Genomic DNA, 23,691 nt, shown 5'->3' with positions numbered 1-23,691 from the left:
AGCCGTGACCCCGAGATGCTAGTTCCTCTCCGCGCGGGCTGCGGCCCCGCCCCCGGGGCCCTCCCTCCAGCCGTGCTCGCCTGCGGCCCGCCCGTGGGTGTGAACGCACAGTTGGCAGGTCCGGCTGTGAGGGTCAGCTGGCTCCTGTGACCAGGTATGTGTACACCCGAGAAATGACCACTATCACCAACCCGCTTAACGCCCCTCACTCCGCAGTAACCCTCCGTCCCCCCAGTTTTTTCCCCTTTGGATGAAGACTTTTAAGATCTACTCTCTCTTAGCAACTTTTTTTTTTTTTTTAAGGATTTTATTTTTCATGAGAGACCCAGAGAGAAGCAGAGTCACAGGCGGAGGGAGACGCAGGCTCCCCGCAGGGGGCATGATGTGGGGCCGATCCCGGGACCCCGGGGTCACGCCCTGGGCGGAAGGCAGGCGCTCGTGAGCCACCCGAGCCACCCGGCGACCCGCAACTTTTGAGTTTTATTTTGTTTAAGTAGTCTCTTCACCCACGTGGGCCCCTCGATCCCCACCCCGCCGTCCAGTCGCATGTGCCTCAGACGAGCCAGCCGGTGCCCTCTCTCAGCAGCTTCCAGACACGCAGCGGCTGTCGTTGACTATGGTCACCGTGCTGTGCCTTCAATGCCCACGATTAACTTATTTTATAACCGAAGTTTGGGCACTGTCACGCATGCGCGTGCAATTCCTTTTACAACCTTTAGAGTGAGTACCATCCGTCTTCATTTTAGAGAGGAGGCAAGTGAGTTGTGCGCGCCCACCCCGGGGGTTTGGGATCCAAGCCAGGTCAGCTTGGTCCCCAGCCTTCTCTATTGTTCTCTGTCCCTGTGCCCTGGCTTCCTGCCACTGGGGGACAAGCTGCTGGGTGCCTCTGCCATCTGCATCCCTTACCCCGGCCTCAACTGAGATTCCTCCCTGGGATTGGGGCCCGGGGACTCAGGGAGGGTGTTGAGTTGGAGGACAGGTTGCAAATCGCCTAGAAGGCCCCCATCATTTCTCACTGGTTCCTCCTGTCCAGATTGGTCTCTATGCCTCTGGCCTCTGCTGCTCCGCAGTGCTCACCCCCTTGGGCACCTCCGACTCCTGCCACCCCTCTATTCCTCCCTTCTGTTCCTCAAGATCTCTCAGCCCTGTCCACCTGAGGCCTGGCATAGGGCCTCCCCACAACGGGAGTCCCCTCCTCATCAGTCCCGTCCTGGCTTTTTCCTACTCATCCTCCTCTGACTCTTCCTCAGAAAGACCCGCCTCTACCCAGGGAGGCCTTGACCCCCACCAGGCCTGCCTACCCTAGGTCTCCCTTCTCCCTCATAGCAGGCTGCCTGTGGTTTTTGCCAGAGCACTTATCATGCGTTGTTACTACATACTTATTAGTGAGCTTATTTTTTTAAAAGCCTGTTTGCCCTGGTTCAGTGTAATGCTCATGAGTTATGGAAAAGATGATGTCTGTTTTGTTCATTGTTGTAAACCTAGCATCTGAGGTAGAGGAGGGGCTCAAAAATAACTATGGAATGAATGAAGGGATGAATGAATGAGCCCGGATTCAAAGGCTGTCTGTCAAGATACTGCTGTTTTGGAGGATCCATGTTCCCCAGTGGATCCCCCAGACCACATTACTCTTTGCGATTTATCAGTTTCTCTTGACCCCCTTTTCCTTTCCGAATGGAAGGGGATCTCATTCTATCATTAGTTTTACATTGTGTTACCAGAAGTCAGAAATAACCCTCTGCCGGGGCCCCTGGGTGGCTCAGTGGTTGAGCCTCTGCCTTCAGCTCAGGTCGTGACCCTGGGGTCCCAGGATCGAGTCCCCGCATCAGGCTTTCCGCAGGGAGCCTGCTTCTCCCTCTTCCTGTGTCTCTGCCTCTCTCTGTGTGTCTCTCATGAATAAATAAATAAAACCTTAAAAAAAGAAAAAAGAAATAACCCTCTGCCACTTTGAAAGAAGAGCTTTCTAATTGGTTTTGTTAAAAAAAAAAAAAAAAGAGCATCCTCCCCACTACACCAAAGTCTAACTTCCAAGGAATACACCAGGGGCATCTGTCCTTTAACACCCTGCTACAGTGAAGTCCATGTCCCAACCCTCATTTCCACTTTCCATCAGAATGTTCAGTTAATTGCCTCAATTAACTAGGAATTACCTGCATATAATGTGCAGGGATTATATGAATTTCTCACTTAGTATTTGTTGGGCAAATCTGGTGTGCCAACAGATTGTTCTAGACGCTTTCGGAGATACAAGAGAAAAGACGTGGATCCTTCCCACAGAGAATGTATCATTTCCCAAAGAATTAGAACACAATAAAATATTCTTGGCCATAGAAGAATAGAACACTGAACAGAGTCTTTTTTCAGGCTTTGCTTCAGCATCCTACAGGGCTTCGGGATCATGACCACAAAGCGGATTATTGTTGGCTAATGCTATGAAAAATGTGGTGTTTTAGAAAGTGCCAAAATGTTCACAGCAGGCTCCAGCTCAGCCCTGCACTGGCCTTAGGCAAGATCCAGATTCGTAGGCAGGGCCTGCGTGATTCAGCTCCTGAGTCCTGAGTCTCCAACAGGGCTAGCTCTGCCCCCCACCCCGCACCCCGCACCCCCCGCACCCACGGACCCATGGAGTGGCCCACCTTTTTCCTTCTCAGGCCTTTGCCTGTGCTTCAGCCTTCCCCTGCTCCCCACCCCTCTCTCCCTCGTTCTTAAAGACTGAGCCTGGGGGAGGGTCACCCCCTCCTGGCAGCCCTACCGGACTCCGGCTTACTTCCTCACTTTCTATGCCCTCCTTGCACTCTGCAGTGGGTACTTACTATGCATAGGTGTGTGTACATGTGTGTGTGCCATGCGTGTAGATGCACGAAAACTCAATACTCATAACGAACGTGTATGAAGCACTGGATGCCTGGCACTGTGCTGGTCCCTCTCCCTCTTGCAAGCCCACCCCCACTGCAGTCCTGTGACTGAGGTGCTAGGAGCTTAGTCACATAGCCAGGAAGTGAGAGGACCAGCATTTGAACCCAGCTCTTGAGCCGTGTGCTTCAGGGCAAGGCCACCGTGCTGTCCCTCAGCTGTCCCCACACTGTGTTGCAACTACTGATGTCATTCGCTGTCGCCTCTTGACCGTGGGCTCTTTGAGGGCTGGCAGTGATTTTTTTTTTTCCAAGATTTTATTTATTCATGAGACACACAGAGAGAGACAGAGAGAGACAGAGAGAGGCAGAGACACAGGCAGAGGGAGAGGCAGGCTCCATGCTAGGAGCCCGACGTGGGACTCGATCCCGGGTCTCCGGGATCATGCCCTGGGCAGAAGTCGGTGCTAAACTGCTGAGCCACCCAGGGATCCCCGATTTTGTTCAGCAACCAGGCCATTGTACCCACTCGGGAACAGATAAGTGAATGAAGTTAATGGGGCGCAGACTGAAACATGACTAATACCCGCTCCTTTGTATCAAGGTCCCCCCATGCCCCGATTTCTTTTTCTCCTTTTTGCCTTCCTTCCTTCCTTCACAACACGGTTGTGGGGCCTTTAGTTAAATTAGCAACCAAGTCTGTACCAGGAGAGAATAAAATTTAGTTCCGTATGTGGGGGGCTGAGATTCCTGCAGCGCCTTTTAAACATCCTGACAAGTAGCTACTATCATTCCCTGTTTACAGGCGAGAAAAATGAGGCCCCGAGGAGGTCACAGCACGGCCTGGCTCTGACTCAGGCTCTTGGCCCCTGCGATCCGCGCGTCACCAAGAGCCTCGCTGGGCGGAGGAGACACATGCACTGATCCCAGAACAAGAGAGGTACAGAGAGAAGTGGGGACCGGGAGAGAAGGAGGGGGAGCCAGACCAGCAGGGCTGGGGGGTGGCGGCAGAAAGCAGGGTGCGGGGTTGGCCGGAGAGCAGGCGCTCCCTGGGCAGGGGCCTGAGGGGGGGGAGTAGGGGAGGAGGGACTAAATACGCAGGGAGGACTCTGGATAACACCCCAGGGAGTCGGGGCCCACTCAGACCTTCCCGCTCGGTATAGGGGTTCTGGGGGTTTCCAGGGGGCGGGGGCAGTGGGGGGAGCATCTCTGATGACTTCTGAGGGACCAGAGCAGCCCTGGGCCTCCTGGCACCGTCTCTCTTGTCCCAGCTCCTAAGGGCCATCTGCCTCCTTCTGCGAGAGGCCCTGGGAATCACGCGATCTTATGAGTCACTCGTTTCCTCTCTGAGGAATCAATACCGTCAAGTCGCACAGAAGCAGAGCGGTGGGGGATCCCTGGGTGGCCCAGCGGTTCAGTGCCTGCCTTCAGCCCAGGGTGTGGTCCTGGAGCTCCGGGATCGAGTCCCACCCACATCGGGCTCCCTGCATGGAGCCTGCTTCTCCCTCTGCCTCTGTCTCTGTGTGTGTGTGTGTGTCTCTATGAATAAATAAATAAAATAAAATCTTAAAAAAAAAAAGAAAAATACCCACAGCAGGGTGTAAATCTGAGCCCAGCCGATCTCCTCGCAGGGTCAGTTCCATTCTGGGAGAGAGGCGCCGTAATCAAAATCTAGTTGGCAGAAGGTTGGGTAGGACTTACTTTAAAAAAAAAAAAAAAAGAGAAAACACTTTATTTTTCAGAGCAGGTCTAGATTCATAGCACAGTTGAGTGGCAGGGACAGTCCCACGCCCCCCCTTGCCCCGTCGCCCCAGCTCCCACGCGGCCTCCCATCACCAACACGTCCCGTCGGGAGGGTGCACCCCTTAGACTGCTGTCCCTGCGGGCCGCATCCCCGTCGCCCGGGCTCACAGCTGCACATCACAGCTCTCCGTGGTGTCCGCTCCCCGGGTCTGGAAAAAGAACAAATGACACGCATCCACCATTGGGTGGATGGTATGACACAGAGTGGCTTCGCTGCCCCCAGACCCTTCGGGGGGCTGAGTGAGCATCCCTCCCTCCCCCTGACTCCTGGTGACCCCTGACCTTTCTTCGGTTTCCAGAATGCCCATAGTTGAAGTCGTTCAGCGTCCAGCCTTTCCAGGTTGGCTACTTTCACTTCATAAGACGCATTTGTCTCGTCTCTGCCTTTGCAAGACTTGATAGCTCATTTCTTTCTTAGCACCGAATACTATTCCCTTGTCTGGTTGTGCCACAGCTTATGTATCCATTGGCCAACCAGAGGGCATCTGGGCCGCTTCCAAGGTTTGGCAAGGATGAACAAAGCTTCTAGAAACATCTCTGGGCAGGTTTTTGTGTAGGCATGAGTTCTCAGCTGCTGGGGCCGAGTGCCGGCTAGGTCATGGGGTAAGGAGAGTACGTGTTGTTGAAGCTTTGTCCAGACTGTCTCCGAAGTGACTGTACCGTTCTGCATCCTGGCCAGCGAGGAATGACACTTCCTCTGGCTTTTACACCTTGCCAGCACCTGGTGTTGTCAGCAAGGATTTACTTTTGAGAGGGAGTTTCTAGAATGCTTTCATCACCCTGGTCAGCTCTGCCCACCTGATTCACTTCCCTCCGCATTAGGGAAATGAGCCTCCATGTCCCGGGATCTGCTTCTGAAGAGTTGCTGGGGGCAACCAGGTGAGGCCCGGCTTCCCTGGTCCTGGCCCTCCCAGGGGTCCCCACTGCAAGGCCACCTGACCCCCCCAGACGCCTGCACCTTGCTGTGGCCAGCTGGCACTTGGCTCTGCAGGCCTGGAGACAGCAAAACGGAGTCTCTCATGTCAAGCAGGAGCCTGTGCCACGTGAGGACACACGCAGTTAGGGTACTGCAGCTGGGAGACACCCGGGGCCAATGTCACCTGGACCCCCCCACCCCCCCGAACTGAGAAGGAGCAGAACCAGAGGAGGTCTGCAGCGGCCCAAGACCAGTTCAATCCCTTTATTTATTTTTTTGCTTAAAGATTTTATTTCTTCATTTGAGAGAGAGAGAGAGAGAGCGAGCGAGCACAGGCAGGGGCAGCGGCAGAGGGGGAGGGAGAAGCAGGCCCCCCGCGGAGCAGGGAGCCCAGGACCCCGCAATCATGCCCTGAGCCGAAGGCCTACACTTGACCAACTGAGGCCCCCAGGAGCCCCCGTTAAATCTCTTTTTAAAAAAGGGGCGGATTTTGAAAAAAAAAAAAAAAAAAAAAGGTCAGATTTTGGCAGCAGACTGTCAGACCCGGCAGGCCGGGGCCCTCTATGCGTGACCACCTGAGGAGGCCCCCGACAGGGATCTCTGGGCAGACCCGAGACCCTTCGGCCTTGAACAGCCACAGCAGGAGGTGCCGAGCGCTGACCGGAGCAGAGCGAGGCCTCGTCCCCAGCGAGCGCCCGCACTGGCTCCCCGGCTGGGCCCTTAGCCCGCCTGCACCCTGCTGTCACCTTGTGTCCTGCTCCGTGTGCTGTGTAAGAAGCCCAGGTTAAGCACGTGGCCAGACGCCCTTGAGTGTGGAACCCTGAACCGATGGAGAGCGGTGACTTGACTTCGTGATTGGATAGCGCCGCATGGGGAAGGACACAGCTCGGTGTGCACCTGCACGGCGGGCTCGAGGCAGGTCTCACTGGGCCAGCTGCGGGGTCTAGGGCTCCAGGGGTGGACCGGAGCCCACTTGCCTGGGTCCTGACAAAAGGAGACACATAGACTATCTGGCGGGTGGTTGAAGGCGGGAAGTGTCTTGAAATGCATCCAGTCTATTTTTTTTTAATTTTTATTTATTTATGATAGTCAGAGAGAGAGAGAGAGGCAGAGACACAGGCAGAGGGAGAAGCAGGCTCCATGCACCGGGAGCCCGACGTGGGATTCGATCCCGGGTCTCCAGGATCGCGCCCTGGGCCAAAGGCAGGCACTAAACCACTGCGCCACCCAGGGATCCCGCATCCAGTCTATTTTAACAATACCATAGACACAGTTTTTGTTTACTTGCCTTGAAGAAATGTTTTTCAGGGCTATTTCCTGAGCCTTTAAAGGGCATTCAAATGAGTTGTCTTGGAACAAAGATTCCAAAGACTTTCGTGACTGCAAGTTAGCAACAAGTTGGATTTATGACTCATCAGTCTCACATTGTTGGTTGCCTAAGCAACTAAGCCTAGCTACTTTACACTTTGACTCTGGAAAGATTGGAGTCTCCAATCAGAACTTGTATCACCAAACCCCACCTAATGTAATAAAGCTTGGTAGGCGAAAACCCCAAATCCTAGTGTGCATATTGGCATCCATTGCACAAAGTTGCCCTGTGCCTGCAATGCCTAGTCCTTGCTCAGAATGAAAATTGTTGAGGCTTGTCCTTTTCCTTTTTTTTTTTTTTTTAAATATTGTATTTATTTATTTGAGAGAGAGAGAGAGAGAGAGAGCGCACAAGCATGGGGAGGCAGAGGGAGAGGGAGAAGCAGACACCTTGCTGAGCAGAGAGCCCAACATGGGGCTTGATCCCAGGACCCCAGGATTGTGACTTGAGCTGAAGGCAGATGCTTAACCGACTGAACCACCCAGGCATCCGTGTTCTTTTTTCTACTCTCCATTATTTGTGTTCATTCATCCAGGTATCACTCAAATGAATTAAATCCAGAAGGAACCCAAAGATGTTTCTTTGGTCATTTGTTTCTGCTCATTCCCCTCTTGAGTTTTCAGAGACTTGTTTCTAGTCTGTTATAACAGTCTGCAGATTTAAAAAAAAATATATATATATATATATATATGTGTGTTTTTTGCCCCTCTAAGTATCAGAAGAGTATCTAAATCACAGATAATAAATGGAAAAAGTAAGAACAAGCTAAGCACTGTGACAAAGCCTTCAGGCAAATCTCAAAGGTGAAGAAACATTCCATGCGTCCACGGTCCTGGACTCTCAGCAAATCATCACCACGAAGACAGAGGCTATTACAGAGGAAGAGAAATTGAAGGGACCCAATTTTATTTTGTTTTATTTATTTATTTTTAAGGGACCCAATTTTAGATTAGAGCCTAGTGTGAACAGTTTTGAGCAGCAACAAAATCTATTTTGGGAACAATTATGGAAATTGGAATATGGCTTGGGTCATAAATGGTATTAAAATTCATTAGGCTGATTAATATCGTGGCATGTTAGGCATAAGTATTTATTTTGGTTGTGTAGGATGTCCTCATTTTTTTTGAGTTGTCAATTGAAGTATTTAGGGGTGAAATGTCATGGTATCTGTGATTTAAAGTAAAATACTTTAAGGATCTATTTTTTTCAAGTAAAATAGTTCAGCATAAAAAATAATATGAGTGTGGGCGCCTGATGGCGTAGCCAGTTAAGCATCGAACTCTCGGTTTCAGCTCACATTGCGGTCTCGGGGTCATGAGATCGAGCCCGGTGCTGGACTCCTCGCTCAGCACAGAGTCTGCTTAGGTTTCTCTCTCCCTCCGCCCCTCCCCTGCCCCTCTCTTTCCAAAAAATAATAATATGAGTGTAAAAGAATAAAATGGAGGAACTGCACCGATCTGCAGGATCTAACATTAGATCTTTATTACATGACCCAATTAACTTGAAAGTCTACTTTGCTAAAATACTTGGGCAAGGAGACAGGACATGTGTACCTGCGTGCACGTGTACCAGTAACTGTTAGCCCATCAAAAACAGTTTCTCGACCTGGGCAGAGAAAGTGCAAGGAATCTGGAGCTATTTAGCAACCGTGTGATCTTGGCCAAGGTACTTCATCGCTCTGTGCCTCAGTTTCCCCAATTGTAATATAGGCATAATATTAGTAGACCTACTGCATAGAGTAAATTGCGAGGTTAAATGAGTCAGACATTAAAATAGTTCCTGGCACAAAGTAATCGCTAAGTAAGTGTTAACTATTATTGTTACTGTTTTTGTTATTGAGGAGCATGACCCTAGAAGATGCTGGGTTGGCATGAACTTCTATAATCAGTGCAGCTTCTAGAGTTTTCGGGTATGTTGTTAGCAGCCATGGGAGCTCCATATTCCTGGGGATCCGTCTTTTGAGGTCTTCCTTACACCACACTGAGGAATATCCCAACAAATGTTTTAGGCCTGGTGAACAGTGATGAGGCCTAAAAGCATTTTCTCTTCTCTTTCTAGGCAATGAGCAGTACTTTTTAGAATTCAGGATTGCCAGGCCGGTGGACTATTTCTCTCTGTTCCAGATACCTGATTGCGACAATTTCCATCAATTCCAATAAAAAAGGACATCACAGAACATGTCCACAATACAGTGACCTGAATCTGCTGGGAGAGCCTGTACTTCATCAGGTAAGGCTTTAACTCCCTTAGCAAACGAACTGCCCTGGTGCTGCAGCGTATACAATCCCTGTAATGGCCTGACCTACACGGGGAGCTGAAGCACGCGCTCAGAAGCCCACGGTCCCCAAACCTCAGAGCCATATGCACATCCATCCCACCATTCATGGCTCAAGCTGCTGCTTGTTATGTTACACAGGCAAGTAGTTTCTGATCAGGAATCTTAATTATTATTGTTTTATTTTTAAGATTTTATTTACTTATTTGAGAGAAAGAGAGAGAGAGAATGCAAGTCCAGGGGATGGTGCAGAGGGAGAAGGAGAGAGAGAATCTCAAGCAAACCCCACACTAAGTGCAGAGCTCCAGGCAGGGCTCGACCTCACGCCCCTGAGATCATGACCTGAGCCAAAATCAAGAGTTGGAGCTTAATCAGCTGAGCCACCCAGGTGCCCCATAGATAGTCTCTGTACCTACATAAACTTTCTTTTTTTTTCTTAAAGATTTTATTTATTTATTCATGAGAGACATACAGAGAGAGAGAGAGAGAGAGAGAGAGAGAGAGGCAGAGGGAGAAGCAGGCTCCATGCAGGGAGCCCATTGTGGGGCTCAATCCCTAGACCCCATGGGCGGAAGGCAGACGCTCAGCTGCTGAGCTACCCAGGCATCCCCCTACCTAAACTTTCTATTCTTTACTTCTGTTTTCGAACATGATGATTTATGATCTTTATTGGGCCCTTCTTTATGGCCTTAATACATACATACATATTGCATTATAGGAAGCAAAAGGATTTTGAATAAGATGCCCCTCTCCTTCAGGATTCTGAAGATAGCATTCATTTCTTTTACTATTCATTGAGAATGAGCTCATGTGATTCATAGTAATGCAGGATCCTTTTTAAAACAATGCCTAGGAGGGTTTGAGCTGTGCATAAATAATTTAAAACAGACGTCATTAGGATATTGAGTTTATATTCACATAAAAATCTATCTAGTTTTCTTGAATTTTATGAAAGTAGAAGGCTAAGTCTCCCTGAAGAGAGACTGAGCTAACTAGAGCACCACAGATTTAGATAGATGAAAAATTTCGATGGAGGGTATCAAATCACGAAAGACACAGTGAGAGTTGATGAGGCCCTCATTTTCCATCATTTAGAGAAATCGCTTCTGTCTGTTTCCTAGAACATTTTGTGCCCCCACTGCATAGTCTTGGCTGTGAAATAGGCATGTGTATTATATTATATATTTGTTTCTCATTCTTGCTTTTTTTTTTTTTTTCCTTTTTTTCTCTCTCTCTTTCTTGACACCAGGGACAATTTGATGACAAGCTGAAAAACAGGTCCCTGGGTAGATAAAGGCTGTGGATTGAGGGACAAAAAAGGATAGGGGTTTCACTTCTGGCTCTGGGTGACCGGCCTACATTTCTGTGGTAGGACAAGCCTATTTCACCTCTCTGGGCCTTAGTTTCACGATCTGTAAAAAGGAGAGCAGTAGGCTGGATTAACTTTGAAGTTTCACTTTGGGGCTGTGAAATTCTAGGATTTCCATCTAGGTTTAGCTGTGATAACTATGAGGCAACACGGTAGCTGTAGGAGGTTGTTGCATATTCGTAACACCGAGTTCACAGGGCAGAAATGTAACTGAAGTTCCTTTGAGAGCCATCCAGGGGCCGCAGGACACTACTGTTGACATTATAAAGTCATCCTCACTCTTCATGCTTCCTTCCACTAGGAGGGGGTTTGTGTCCCTCCTGTGATGCTCCTCACATCTCTGCACTATCACCCACTCTTTCCTTGCAGTGACTTGTGTAGCTAGTGGGTTTGATATAGGAAAGATGTTGGGGTTGGAGACTGAAGGCCAAGAAAGAATTCTTTTTTTTTTTTAAGATTTTATTTATTTATTCTTGAGACACACACACACACACACACAGAGAGAGAGAGAGAGAGAGAGAGAGAGAGAGAGGCAGAGACACAGGCAGAGGGAGAAGCAGGCTCCATGCAGGGAGCCCGATGTGGGACTCAATCCCGGGTCTCCAGGATCAGGCTCTGGGCTGAAGGCGGTGCTAAACCGCTGAGCCACCCGGGCTGCCCCCAAGAAAGAATTCTTGAATGTAACAAGAATCTTTGGTGCAAAAAAGGTGGTTTTATTTGAGCACAGGGACAGGACCCGAGGGCAGAAAGAGCTGCCCTGGCGTCACCTGACGAGTGGCCCATGATATACTTTCAAGTTGGGAAGGGATTAGGGATGGTGTAGGTCTCTAAGGAATTTTGGAAGCAAGGTTTCCAGGGCCTGGAGGGGGCTAGCTATGGTTGGGAAAAGGCCGTTTACCACTATCTACCAAAATCTGAGTCATGAAACCTTTCAGATGTGTATCGGTGGGTCATGTGCTTGGGGGATGATCGCCAACTGGATCTGGGGGCTAGAGATAAAAAAAGTTTCCAAAGGAAATTTTTAAAAAGATTTTTATGTATTTATTTATTTGACACAGAGAGGGAGAGAGAGAGAGAGAGAGAGAGAGAGAGAGAGAAAGCACACCAGCAGTGGGGGGTGGCAGGCAGAGGGAGAAGCAGACTGAGCAGGGAGCCCAATGCAGGGCTCCATCCCAGGACCCCGGGATCATGACCTGAGCTGAAGGCAGATGCTTAACCCACTGAGCCCCCCAGGTGCTCCTCCAAAGAAATTTTTATGTGTTAAGTAGACTTACAGGATCCCGAGGGTTGGGCTAAGATTGCCTTTTGCTCTTAGCAGAGTGTTAATATGGAGGCAGCAGAGATCCTAGAGGAAGGTCACTCTGCCTGTTTCAAGGACTTGTCAGTGGGCTGTAAGTAGTAAGGAAATTTCATTTTTCCTTTGTCTTTGTTTCCCACATCACGTTTCAAAGGAGCTTCTGGATAGAGTTAGCCAGCCCTTCCCTTTGGAGTCCTCTTGGAAGCTGGTGGACCCACAGAGAGTGTGCATCCTGCCCTGTTCCTTCGTGTTCTAGGATTAAAAGGCCAAGGCCCTGCTTGGCGAGGTCTGTAGTCATCCATGGGTGAGTTTGTCTAGTTCTAGGGTTTAGTATTAGGAAAACATTTCACTCTTTTTTTTAACTAAAAAATAATTAAAACATTTATTTATTTATTTGAGAAAGACTGCATGTGCGTGCAAGTGTGGGGTTGGGGGGCAGAGGGAGAGAAGCTCAAGAAGACTCCCTGCTGAGCGGAGCCTGGTGCTGGTCTCGATCGCATGACCCCGAGTTCACAACCTGGGCTGAAATCAAGAGTTGGACGCTTAACCAACTGAGCCACCCAGACACCCTAGGATGACATTTCACCCTTAAATCCAAGCCACACATTCTGCACTGTCAGCTTTCTTAGCAGTAAACATGATATTTTGGTTTCCTTGGGTCTTTTTTTTGTCTATTTCTCAAGTAGTTCAGAATTTCGATGAGGTGCTATTTTGGGTGCCCTCTGCAGTCACAACAAGCACTACTAGATTGAGATAACAAGTGATGTTGGCCATGAACCTTCATGAACTTTCCCCCTAGATTCATGTAGGTCTTTTCCCAGCCTCCATGGTCTCTGGTAAGGCCTTGACAGTGTCACTGCAAATTCTGGCAAGTCAGAGACTATGATCTTACTTAGCAATTACACAGCTGTGTGGCACGTTCGGTTCTTAAACGGAAGCCAAATATTGAAACAATCACCATGTGCCTTAAATATATTGCATCCAACTTACGACAGAGCAGAATCAAGACGGGAAGGAAGAGGTTCTTATTTACGTGATTGGGGACGTTGGGTGAAACTCACGTAATCAATCTACCCTTATTATAATTTGTTTGCCCCTTAAATCTGGAAAGAAGGGCTTGAAGTCACAGGAGCAATATAATTTACTATTTCAGGGCCTGGTATGGTACCTGGACTTGGGTAGGTCCTGGGGGATCCAGCTGTGGACCAAGCGGCACAAAAATCAATATTCTCCAGGAGCTTGTGTTGTAGTGTGTGTGTGTGTGTGGGGGGGTACGCAATAATCAAAATACTTAGGTAACTAAAGTAAATAATGTAAGAAAATAAATCAGTATAATACTGCAGTGTGGTGGCCCAGTGTTTAGAATCAAACAGCCTGGAGTCAAGGGCCCATCATTTGCAAGCTGTATGACCTTCGGGAGACGAGGGGGCTGGCCTTCTGTACCCTTAGATCAGTGACTCGTTGGCAGTGGGCTGCCAGGTGAGGCGGCTTCTTGGTCCCCTCGGGCTGCCCTAGCAAAACCACAGACTGGGGAACTAATACACAACAGAAATTTGTCACGGTGCTGGAAGCTGGGAGTGCAATATCAGGGTACGAGGGGGGTCGGGTGAGGGCCCTCTTCTGGGATGCAGACTTCTCATTGTTTTTGTTTTTAAGATTTTATGTATTTATTTGTTGGTGAGAGATGTGGGAGAGGGAGAACCAGGCCTCCCGCTGAGCAAGGGGCCTCGATCCCAAGACCCTGGGATGCTGACCTGAGCTGAAGGCAGATGCTTAACCCATGGAGCCACCCAGGAGCCCCCCTCACTGTATCTTCACATGGTGAAAGGGGCTAGGGAACTCTGCAGGATCGCTTTGAAAGCACTTAATCCCATTCCTGATGCCTTCACCCTCATGGTCTAATTTCCCTCCCAAAGGCTCCACTGACAAACACCATCACATTAGGAGTTAGGATTAGGATTTCAGCATATGAACTTGAGGGGCATATAAACATTCAGACCATAGCAGGTGGCTCCCATTGGCCAAGGGCAGTTCCCAGGACGAGGAGCAGCCCTGAGTTGCTCGAAGCAGCTGGAAGGGGGTGCATTAGCCTGGGGAAGGGCGTCTAGGCAGGACACAGAAGTGTCCGCTATAGGAGGGTAATAGGAAATGAAACCACTTTTTCTAGGGGACCTGTAGGCCTTTCGCATCATAGTCCCAAACTGGCACTGGAACCTGAATGCAGTAAGAGTCCGTGGGTCTCCACTCGAACAGAATGCAGGCACCGTGAGGGCTGCGGTCTTTTCACTTCTATTCTTCTGCTTCTAAAAGCCTGTGTAGGGAGGGCAGCGTGGTGCCTCTACAGATTCTTGGCTTCTGACTTCTGAAATGGCCAGAAGATCATCCTGTGTCTCCGTGGTTCTCCCTGGCTGTGGGCCCAGGACAAGCCCAGGCTAAGGAGGGAAGGAGCGGTTCCTCAGCAGGCAGAGGCTCTTGTTTGCAGGCGCCCCTTCTCCAAGTGGGGTGAGGAGTACAGGCACCACCACTCCACGTGGCTTTGGAAATGATCCTCTCCTTTTTCAGACTAGCTAGGGAGAGGATGCCAGGAGTCAGCCTGAGACCCCTCCCTACGTCATGGGCTTTTCTGGGAGGAACAGAAGCTTGTGGCCGTATGTGAACCATTACTGTGGGACCTCGTTTCCAGGCCGCCCTAGAGAACTTCACGAGAGGTGAGCTATCTCAGTCCTACACTCTTAGAGGGAATCCCAATGCTGCTAACTAACCTCTCATAGGAGGAGAGGCGAGTTGAGGACACCCCAGACCCAAGAAAATCTCCCTGGAATCCTCTTTGGAGAAAAAGTGAATCAGATGGGTAAATTCTGTGTTGGGGGGGGTCTCCTAGGAGGATTCCTACAGACTAGTTGTGGGCTTGGTAAGCAATCACTGTCTTACAGAGTCTCAGTGGAAGATTCAAGACTACCCGGTTCCCGGCTAAGATCACATCCAGAGAATCATGCTGAAGATCTCTCCCTGAGATCTTTTTTTAAAGATTTTATTTATTTATGCATGAGAAGCCCAGAGAGAGAGAAGCAGAGGGAGAAGCAGGCTTCACGGGGAGCCTGAGGCGGGACTGGATCCCAGGACCCTGGGGTCGTGACCTGAGCCAAAGGCAGATGCTCAACCACTGAGCCACCCAGGTGCCCCTCTCCCTAAGATCTTGACCCTCCCGTGCAATAACGGATAAAGAAGTAAATGGGCTTCTAGGGTCCTTTCTGTATGCTAAGCACTATTCTAAGCACTTCAGACGTGGGAACTGATTTATTCCTCTTAACATCCATCCTAAATAAACATCATCATTATGCCTCATTTTACAGGTAAGGAGCCCGAGGCACTGAAAAGTTAGGTGGCTCACCTAAGGTTGCCCAGCTTGTAAGTGGTGGGGCCACGTTGGAGCCTCTGCAGGTGGCTCCGGGATCTGTGCTCTGCGGCTCGTCACCGTCCTGCCCTCCAAGCTACTCCGTCCACCTGCCGGCTGGAATTCTGTTCACCCAGTTTCTCCCAAATCCAGCGGTTGGGTGAAGTGGAGACAGGGTCTGACCTAGACTCTGGCTGTTCCAGGCAGGCTAATACTCTGATGCTTCTCCAAATTCTTCTCCTTTTTCTTCTCTTTCTTTGAAGGCAACCTGAATTTAATTTTAAAATTTATTTATTTTTGTGAATATGTGAAACACTAAACATGGCTCAAAAATCCAAACATCATACAAACGTATACGTGGGGACCTCTGGTTCCCGTCCCTGTCCTCTCATCCATGGCATTCTTGCCCCTCCATCCCAGGAGAAGTCTGCGTCCCAGAAGGGGGCCCTCAGCCAACCACGCTTGTAACCACTTCTCATTTCTCGTGTCTTTTCAATGCTTTGAACGTCTGAGCAAATCTAAGTGTGTGTAATTATTTTCCTCTTTGCCTTATAGGGAAGTCGGGGTACTATAAACATCACTCTGAACCTTTCTCTTTTTCTTTTTCTTCTTCATTTGTTTCTCTTCTGCTTATCCCAGAGATATTTCTACATTAGCACAGATTTTTTCTTTTTCTAAAACATCTTATTTATTTATTTGAGAGGGAGAGAGAGAGCACAGGCAGGGAAGAGGAGAAGAGGGAGAGGGAGAAGCAGGCTCCCTGCTGAGCAGGGGGCCTGATGTGGGGCTTGATCCCAGGACCCCGAGATCATGACCTGAGCCGAAGTCAGATGCTAAACCCACTGAGCTACCCAGGTGCCCCTAGCATGAAAAACTTTCTTTCATTTTTCCTGGCTTCATAGAATTCTGTCCCTTGGAGGTGCCACATTTTATTTAACCAGGCCTCCGTAGGTCTAGTTTTTGCTTTATGCTCCGATGAATGAATCAGTAGCAGAATTTTGCACATCTGTATGTACGTGCAGGTTCACACAGTTGGCAAGGGGTGAGGGCGAACGTCTCAGCGGTGGGATTGCTAGCCCCAAGAGGAAGAGCAGTTACAATTTTAACAGCTATTGTAGGTTTCTCCCCAAACCTAAATTCTATACATGGTTCCAGGTTTATTTCCAGGGAAGCTGAACCCCGCAGGAGGCAAAGGCAGCAGAGAAGTGCCGTAAGGAGGCCCCTTGCAGCCTCACCTCCAGGGCTCAGGTCCAGCTCCAAACTGGAATATTCCATACACAAAGCAAGAGCCCTGCAGGCAGGTGGGCTCACATCCTCAGGAGGCAGCATATCTGTCATGGGTGGAACTGGAGCTAGAGCCTTGGGAGTGGAACTGGAGCTACCCCAAGCAGCTTTTCAAACTTGCTTCCACCTATGTAGTGTTGGTCCCTGAGAGGAGCTGTCGGTGGCTTCGTGCAATGTCGACCTAGCTAGAGTGGAACTGCCCTTAAGATCCCCGGGTACAGGAGTCCCCTGGAGTCCTCCAAGAGACACTGGAGAGGCAGAGATGAAGCAGCAGCCCCTGTGAAGTGAGCAGGGGCAGTTAGGCACAGCCGCAGAGGGCCCAGTGGGTTCTCTTTGGTTCATGCTTTTCCTCCTCTGAATCCAGCCCTTCTCCCCGACTGCTGGCCCTACTGCCCAGCGGCGATTCTAGACCCTCCAGGAGATGCTTTGCTGTGAGCTCACAAGGGTGGAAACCACAAGGAGCTGACGGCCTTCCAGAAGCTGCTACAGCGGCCTCCTCTGTGGCTCCTCTCCAGCCGTTGGTTTCACCCAACGGCAACAAGCTCTGACTGGCCCACCCGCACCAGGGCTGTCTAGGGCCCTTCTCTGCTACTTTTGGAGACGTTCCTTCCTCAGCTCCTCCCCAAACTGGGTAAGATCTAATCTATCCCATGAACCCTCCTAGTGCTCCTGCTTCCCTGATTGCACTCCAGCGGTAGGAGCGAAATAGAGTCATCTTCATCTTATTACATTTCCAGGGACATTTTATCATCCTTTATGCACCGTCACACCAGACACCTTGAATAGAATCAACATATATCAATACAATCCATGTGGCGTTGACTACAGTATCCTTGAATGCCTTGGTGGAGCAGGCACAAGAGAACTCTTCCGGGAGAACCTTCATCAGTCAATCTAAAGACCCTTGTCCATGAGACAAACAGTAACTGGGGACCAGAGACACCGTGGAAAGACAAACTGTCCCCCCTCGTATCTTGCAAAGACTCAAAAATCTCCCATCTCCGGGGCTAGACGGGTCACCTCCAGGCTGCTTCCCCCTGCTTTGGCTTGAGTGTTTCTACCTCATCGTACAGCACCAAGCTGAAGGGAGGCCAGCAGGACTGAATTCAGGTACAAAATTGCTAAATTTACTCATTCATAATCTTGTGGTGCCTTGAGAAGCATGTTGGCCTGAGGTACAGAGGATCTGGTTTCTGGTCCTAATGGCCAAGAGCCATCTGTGGTATGAGGGGAAAGTCATCCAGCCTCTCTGGGCTTCAGGTTTTTTTTTTTTTTTTTTAGTTTGTTTTATGATGGCAATACTAATTGAAGAGATTATAGATTTTTGCCACATACCTGAATTCATCACTCTTGTAGAAGCCTTTGCAGAAGCCTGCGTTTTGGTTGTTTATACAGTGTTCCTCCCTTCTCTGCGGTTTTTGCTCTTGTGGTTTCCGTTACCCATGGTCAACCGCAGACAGGAAGTGGGTGGATGATCCTCCTTGTGATGCATTTTCAGGTCAATAGTGGCCAAACCGTATGTCCCCACGCCTGCATCACTCACCTCACTCTGTCTCATCACACCAGCATTTTATCATCTCACGCCAAGAAGGAGGGTGAGGGAACCATACAACAGGATGTTTTGAGAAAGAGAATGAACACGGTCACGTAACCATGATGATAAATTGTTACAGCTGTTCTATGTTGTTGTTAATCTCTGATTGTGCCCCATTTGTAAGTTAAGCTTTATTGTTTGCATGTCTAGGAAAAATCCACAGTGACCATGGAGGTCAGTCGTACCCGTGGGTTCAGGCGTCCAATGGGGTCTTGGGGGCCTATCCCCACTGATAAGGGGGGATTGTATCAGAGTTCTATGGAGTGTGTCCCAGAAGTGCTAGGGATTGACATGGGCAACCTCACTTGATCCAAATGTCGGATGGTCTCTTGTCCTGGTTGCATCATATGGAACCACTCTGAGGAGACACGGAGTTCCAGAACACAGAGAAGGTTGAAGGTGGTCTCCTCACTCTTGCGTTTGCTTTTGGACCAGTATGATGTGTTACAGGTCAGGCATGCCCAGCTCTATTAGCATAGCCATTTTTGGATAATAGTCATGGGTTTCAATTAAATTAACTCTCATAAAATGGACAAATGACTGAAAAGATTTCCTGCAAGGAAACCATGGATGGAAGTGAAAACAGTAGCACGTGTGCAAGCAAGCAACAAAGTTGACAAAACAGACCCTTTTACTTCCCTAAAACAAGCTCTTGCCTCTCCGCATTAAAAGGTAGAAATAACATGGGCCAAATTAGATCTGACCAAAAAAGCCGGGCAAAAATACTCAAAATTATCAAGAAGTTTACAATTAGGCTCATATCTACCATCATTAATGAGTAGCCTTTCCTTTTTAAAAATTTTAGGTATTTTTAAAAGATTTTGTTTATTTATTTGAGAGAGAGAAAGAATGCAGGAGCAGGGGGGAGAGAAGGAGGGAGAGGGAGAAGCAGACTCCCCGCTGAGCAGGGAGCCCAACACAGGGCTCGATCCCAGGGATCATGACCTGAGCAGACGGTGGATGCTCAACCGACTGAGCCACCCAGGGGCCCCAGTGGGGTACCTTTCCTTCAGGGCATATTGTATCCCAAAAGATTAACTAGTGTTTGATGATGCCATTATGATTAGCAAGGCATTTAAAAGTGTTACTGATTTCACTTTTATATTATCTTTTTATTTTCTTTGTGTGTGTGTATGTATTGTAATGCTCGTAACACTTTGATAAGTGCACATATTGGAGGAATTTACTAGAGACTTCTTACCGATTAGAGGGGCAAGACCAAAAAGCTGGTGACCACTGCTTGGGGCTGAGACTGATGTGTCCGCATGTCCATCTGACTTATGAAGAAGAGATGTGAGTGGTGGTCCAGCTTGGACTCTGCATTTCAAGGTTGTTAGAGATTTATCGTTCTGCTTTTTATGACTTTTAACATAATTATAGAAATCAAGAAAAGGATTGTATTTGGAAATTCAGTGTTTTCATTTCAATGGTCAGACTCCCCTCTCCCTACTTTGAGGAAAAACAAGACTAAGTTTAATTATCTTTCAATGAACTGTTTTCTCTCTGACTTTCATCTGGTTCAACATCTAAGTAGATCCACGTTGCTAACTTGTTAGTTTGTTTTTTTTTTAAGATTTTATTTATTTATTCCTGAGAGATACAGAGAGAGGCAGAGACACAGGCAGAGGGAGAAGCAGGCTCCATGCGGAGAGCCCGATGTGGGACTTCATCCCAGGACCCCGGGATCATGCCCTGAGCCAAAGGCAGACACTCAACCACTGAGCCACCCAGGTGTCCCAATTTGTTAGTTTTTTGGAACAAAGGGAATCTGTGAAGATTTTTTTCAGATTCAGAAAAGACTTTTTGTTAGGATCTGGAATATGTGCAATATTTGTTTTTAGGTCTACTTTACAGTTCCAAAGTTACTTTTGTTCAGGAACAACAACAACAAAAAAAAAGCTCCTTGGTTTCCTCATGGATTGATGATTTATGGGTGTACTATTTTAAAGTGTACTTTCTGCAGAAAATAGCCATACTTAATACTTTTAAGTTATTTTTAAATTTTGCAAAATATAAACAGAAAAGAAACAGGGTGTAAATGTGGACTCGATTGTGCACCAGGAACAGATAAGCCCCTAAATCTTAGCGACTCAATGCCGTAAACATTTATTTTTCACTCATACTACATGCCTAGCGCTGTTTGGCAGGTGGGGCTCTGCTCACTGTAATCTCTCAAGGACTGAGGTAGACAGAATAATGGTCCCTGAAGATATCCATATCCTAATCCCCAGAGCCTGTGACAATGGTACCTTGTGTGGCAAAAGGCTCTTTGCTGATGTGATCAAGTTAGGGCTCTTGAGATGGGGAGACTGTCTTGGGTTAACCAGGTGGGCCCGATGTAATCACAAATGTCCTTGTAGGAGGGAAGCAAGCAGGTCAAAGCCAATAGCAGGAGATGTGACCATGGAAGGAAGAGGCTGGAGTGACGGAGGGACAACCACAAGCCAAGGAGTGAGGACGGCAGCCTCTAGACACTACAAAAGGCAGGGAAGTGGATTTTCCCCTGAAGCCTCTAGAAGGACCCAGCTGTCAACACCCTGACTTTAGCCCAGTGAGATGGATTTTGGACTCTGACCTCCAAAACTGTAAGATAATCAATTTGTGTTGTTTTAAGGTGCTGAGCGTGTAGTAATTTTGTTATGGAAGCAACAGAAGACTAATCCAGGGACCAGGGTTCCATCTTGACAGATTTCGTTCATGCTCCCTAAGACAGGAAATAAAAAATCGGTGAATTGTGTGTCTGCTCTTGAAGCTTCCACCAGAAGCTTCTGCTTGCATTTCTTTGGCCAGCACGAGCCACATGGTCACACTGGGGTCCAGAGGAGGGGCAGCGTGCGGGGCCGCCACAGGGCCTCAGAGCATCCTGAACAGTGGTCAGAGAAGAGCTGATCTGGAAAGAATAGGAGAGCAATAGCATGACTCATTACAGGAAAACTCAGGTGACTTAGTGAACACAATCAGAAGGTTTGTTTGTTTGTTTGTTTGTTTTTAGAGAGAAGGAGGGGCAGAGAGAGAAGAAGAGAGAATCTTGAGCAGGCTCCACGCCTAGGAGCTGGTGATTGAGGCAGTGGCTACCAAGGCTTCATCTGAATCCCAAGGACAGGAGGATCCCTCCTCTCCTGGGCTCCACGGAGCTAGAAGACAGAGCCCACCCCTGAGGACCAGAGTCGGTGAACTCAGACTGTTCTAGACTAGCTATAGTCCGCAGGTCTCCAGCTACTTTCTGGCTGGCTTTGGCCCATGGGAGGAACTGGGAGGAAATTGGTTGGTGGGAGGGGCCAGGGTATTTCTCCTCCTCTTCTCCTTGGGCGGAGACAGGCACTGGATTTCTTCTTGTCACCTGCTTCTGCAGTATCCGTTTTCAACTTCCTCGTCTGCCAGGTGACCTCCTGGCTCTAGTAACTCCACCTCCTTCTTTTGTCCCTCCAGCCTGGGGATGGGAGTAAATGTTGTGCATTTGCCAATCTTGCCAGTTACTTCATTACTTTCTGGCTTTTTCAAGCCTCTTACATCATTGGTAGAGCCATTTCCCTACATTAAAATTCCAATTGAAAATAAAATAAAATAAAATACAATTCCAATTGATTTCTGGATTCCTGGTTGGACCTTGGCTGAAACCCCGAGTAGCCCAGAATTTGGCAGGCACCCTGCCCATAAAGGCAACTCTGGGCAAAGCAGTGTCCTCATGGTTCTAAGTAGTACATGGGAGAAGATGCTACTTCTTTGAGAACAACATGCATCAGCAGGTTCATGACCAGAGTGGATAGAGATGCAGGATGGCCAGATAAAATGTACGTGTGTCTCATGCAATCTGTAGACTGTATAATTCTTTGTTGTCGGGGCTGTCTTGCATATTGTATGGTGTTTAGCAGCATTTGGACCCTGTTTATGCTAAAAGATTATTCATTGCTTATGTGAAATTCATAGTAAATTGGGTATCCTGCATTTTTATTTGCTAAATTGGCAAACTTTTAAAAAAGATTTTATTTATTTATTCATGAGAGACGCATAGAGGCAGAGACACAGGCAGAGGGAAAAACAGGTTCCCCGAGGAGAGCCCCATCCAGGACTCCATCCCAGGACCCTGGGATCATGCCCTGAGGGGAAGACAGATGCTCAACCACTGAGCCACCCAGGCGTCCCTAGATCTGGCAAACTCAATAGAGAATAAGCTCATGTTGAGAGCTGGCTTCAATGCTGGACCGTGCAGGAATAAATATGGGGGCATGAGGGTCAGTTTTGGAAAAAAGTTGGGCGCTGGAATCAGACCTCGATTGGAGTCTTTTTATAAGCTACAGTTATTGCGACTGAGGCAATTATGAAATACGGGTTAGTCCAATCAGGGGACTGTGGAATGAAAGCTCGGAAAAAGGCCTGTGCATATGTGTTTGCGTGGTCGAATGTATAAATGAATTACAGAAACTTACCTGAAATAATGGCCTACATCTAGCAGTTGCTAGAGAAACGTTCTCAATCATTTGGGGGTTTAAAGATAGAGAGATGGTGGGGGGGCACCTGCGTGGTGCAGTCAGTTAAGCATCCGCCTCTTGATTTCAGCTCAGGTCATGATCTCGGGGTTGTGAGGTCAAGCCCTGTGTTGGGCTCTGAGCTGGGTGTGGAGCCTGCTTAAGATGGTCTCTCTCCCTCTCCTTCCGCCCTTCCCCTCTAAAGTATATATATTTTATACTCCTGGTTGGACCTTGGCTGAAACCCCGAGGAGCCCAGAATTTGGCAGGCACCCTGCCCATAAAGGCAACTCTGGGCAAAGCAGTGTCCTCAGGGTTGGGTGCTGTTACAGAAGCAATAGGTGCTCCTGGCAGCTGGTGGGTGGAGGCCAGCTAACCATCTTACAATGCCTGGGACAGCTCCCAAAGAATCATCTGGTCCAAGAGGTCAAAGAGTGCTGCTGTTGAGAAACCCTGGTGTAAATGCGTTTGGAAAGGAAGTAACCAGCACAACACGTTCTGTAAAGGCCTCTACAAAATGTGCCATCCTGGAAGCGAAACCAGATAATACAGCTGGAATTCCATGGGATTGTATTCCAAACCGACATAGGTGCAGCTGGCATCACAGGGGCCCCTCACTTGTCATCCTGTATCTGGGATTTAGCCACCAATCCAGGTGGACAATAGATCATCACTGTAGGTGGCATTGTGTGGCTTCGCTCTCAGGTATGATCTGTATCCCTAAATAACTGGAATACAGTGCCATTGTTCCTTCAGGGTGATTTATTTCTTCTGCGTGACTCAAGAGACAGGTATGTGTGTGGCAATATGGTTCATGTTCAAGGGCTTCACTGGGGACGGTTGTAAGCTAACCCAGGCCAACAAGGTGCAAGAGACATGCCTGAAAACCAAAGGAATTCCAGTTCCTGGGAAAGGTAACCAAGTGCTTTAATCAAAGCCCTGTCAAGTCCAGGGGACAGAAAACCACCCCGGTTGGTCTAAAAGCAGTGGAGGATGCCCTGGTCCACGTAACTGGGCTGGTTTCTGGGATAGTTCATAGGAGTAGAGGAGGAGCTTACACGCACCTCCAGAA

At 48.6% G+C, this 23,691-nt stretch overlaps 1 long non-coding RNA gene across 7 annotated transcripts; it reads left to right on the top strand.

Annotated features, from left to right (window-relative positions):
• Positions 1–24: 24 nt before the first annotated feature.
• LOC129518903 (uncharacterized) lies at positions 25–21,931 on the top strand. 7 transcript variants are annotated; one of them, XR_008666276.1, is made up of 10 exons: positions 25–154; positions 3,658–3,792; positions 9,064–9,169; positions 12,036–12,167; positions 14,444–14,589; positions 16,924–17,190; positions 17,297–17,669; positions 19,319–19,482; positions 20,514–20,738; positions 21,146–21,931. It is a non-coding gene; the product is annotated as an uncharacterized LOC129518903 (long non-coding RNA). The 7 variants fall into 7 exon arrangements; XR_008666259.1 differs by having other exon boundaries at positions 8,999–9,169; positions 12,039–12,167; XR_008666270.1 differs by having other exon boundaries at positions 8,999–9,169; positions 19,362–19,482.
• The last annotated feature ends 1,760 nt before the right edge of the window (positions 21,932–23,691 follow it).

The sequence above is a fragment of the Nyctereutes procyonoides genome, unplaced genomic scaffold (genome assembly GCF_905146905.1).
Source record: "Nyctereutes procyonoides isolate TBG_1078 unplaced genomic scaffold, NYPRO_anot_genome, whole genome shotgun sequence".
In the NCBI taxonomy this organism is placed as follows: domain Eukaryota; kingdom Metazoa; phylum Chordata; class Mammalia; order Carnivora; family Canidae; genus Nyctereutes; species Nyctereutes procyonoides.
This window is presented reverse-complemented; position numbering and strand designations above follow the sequence as displayed.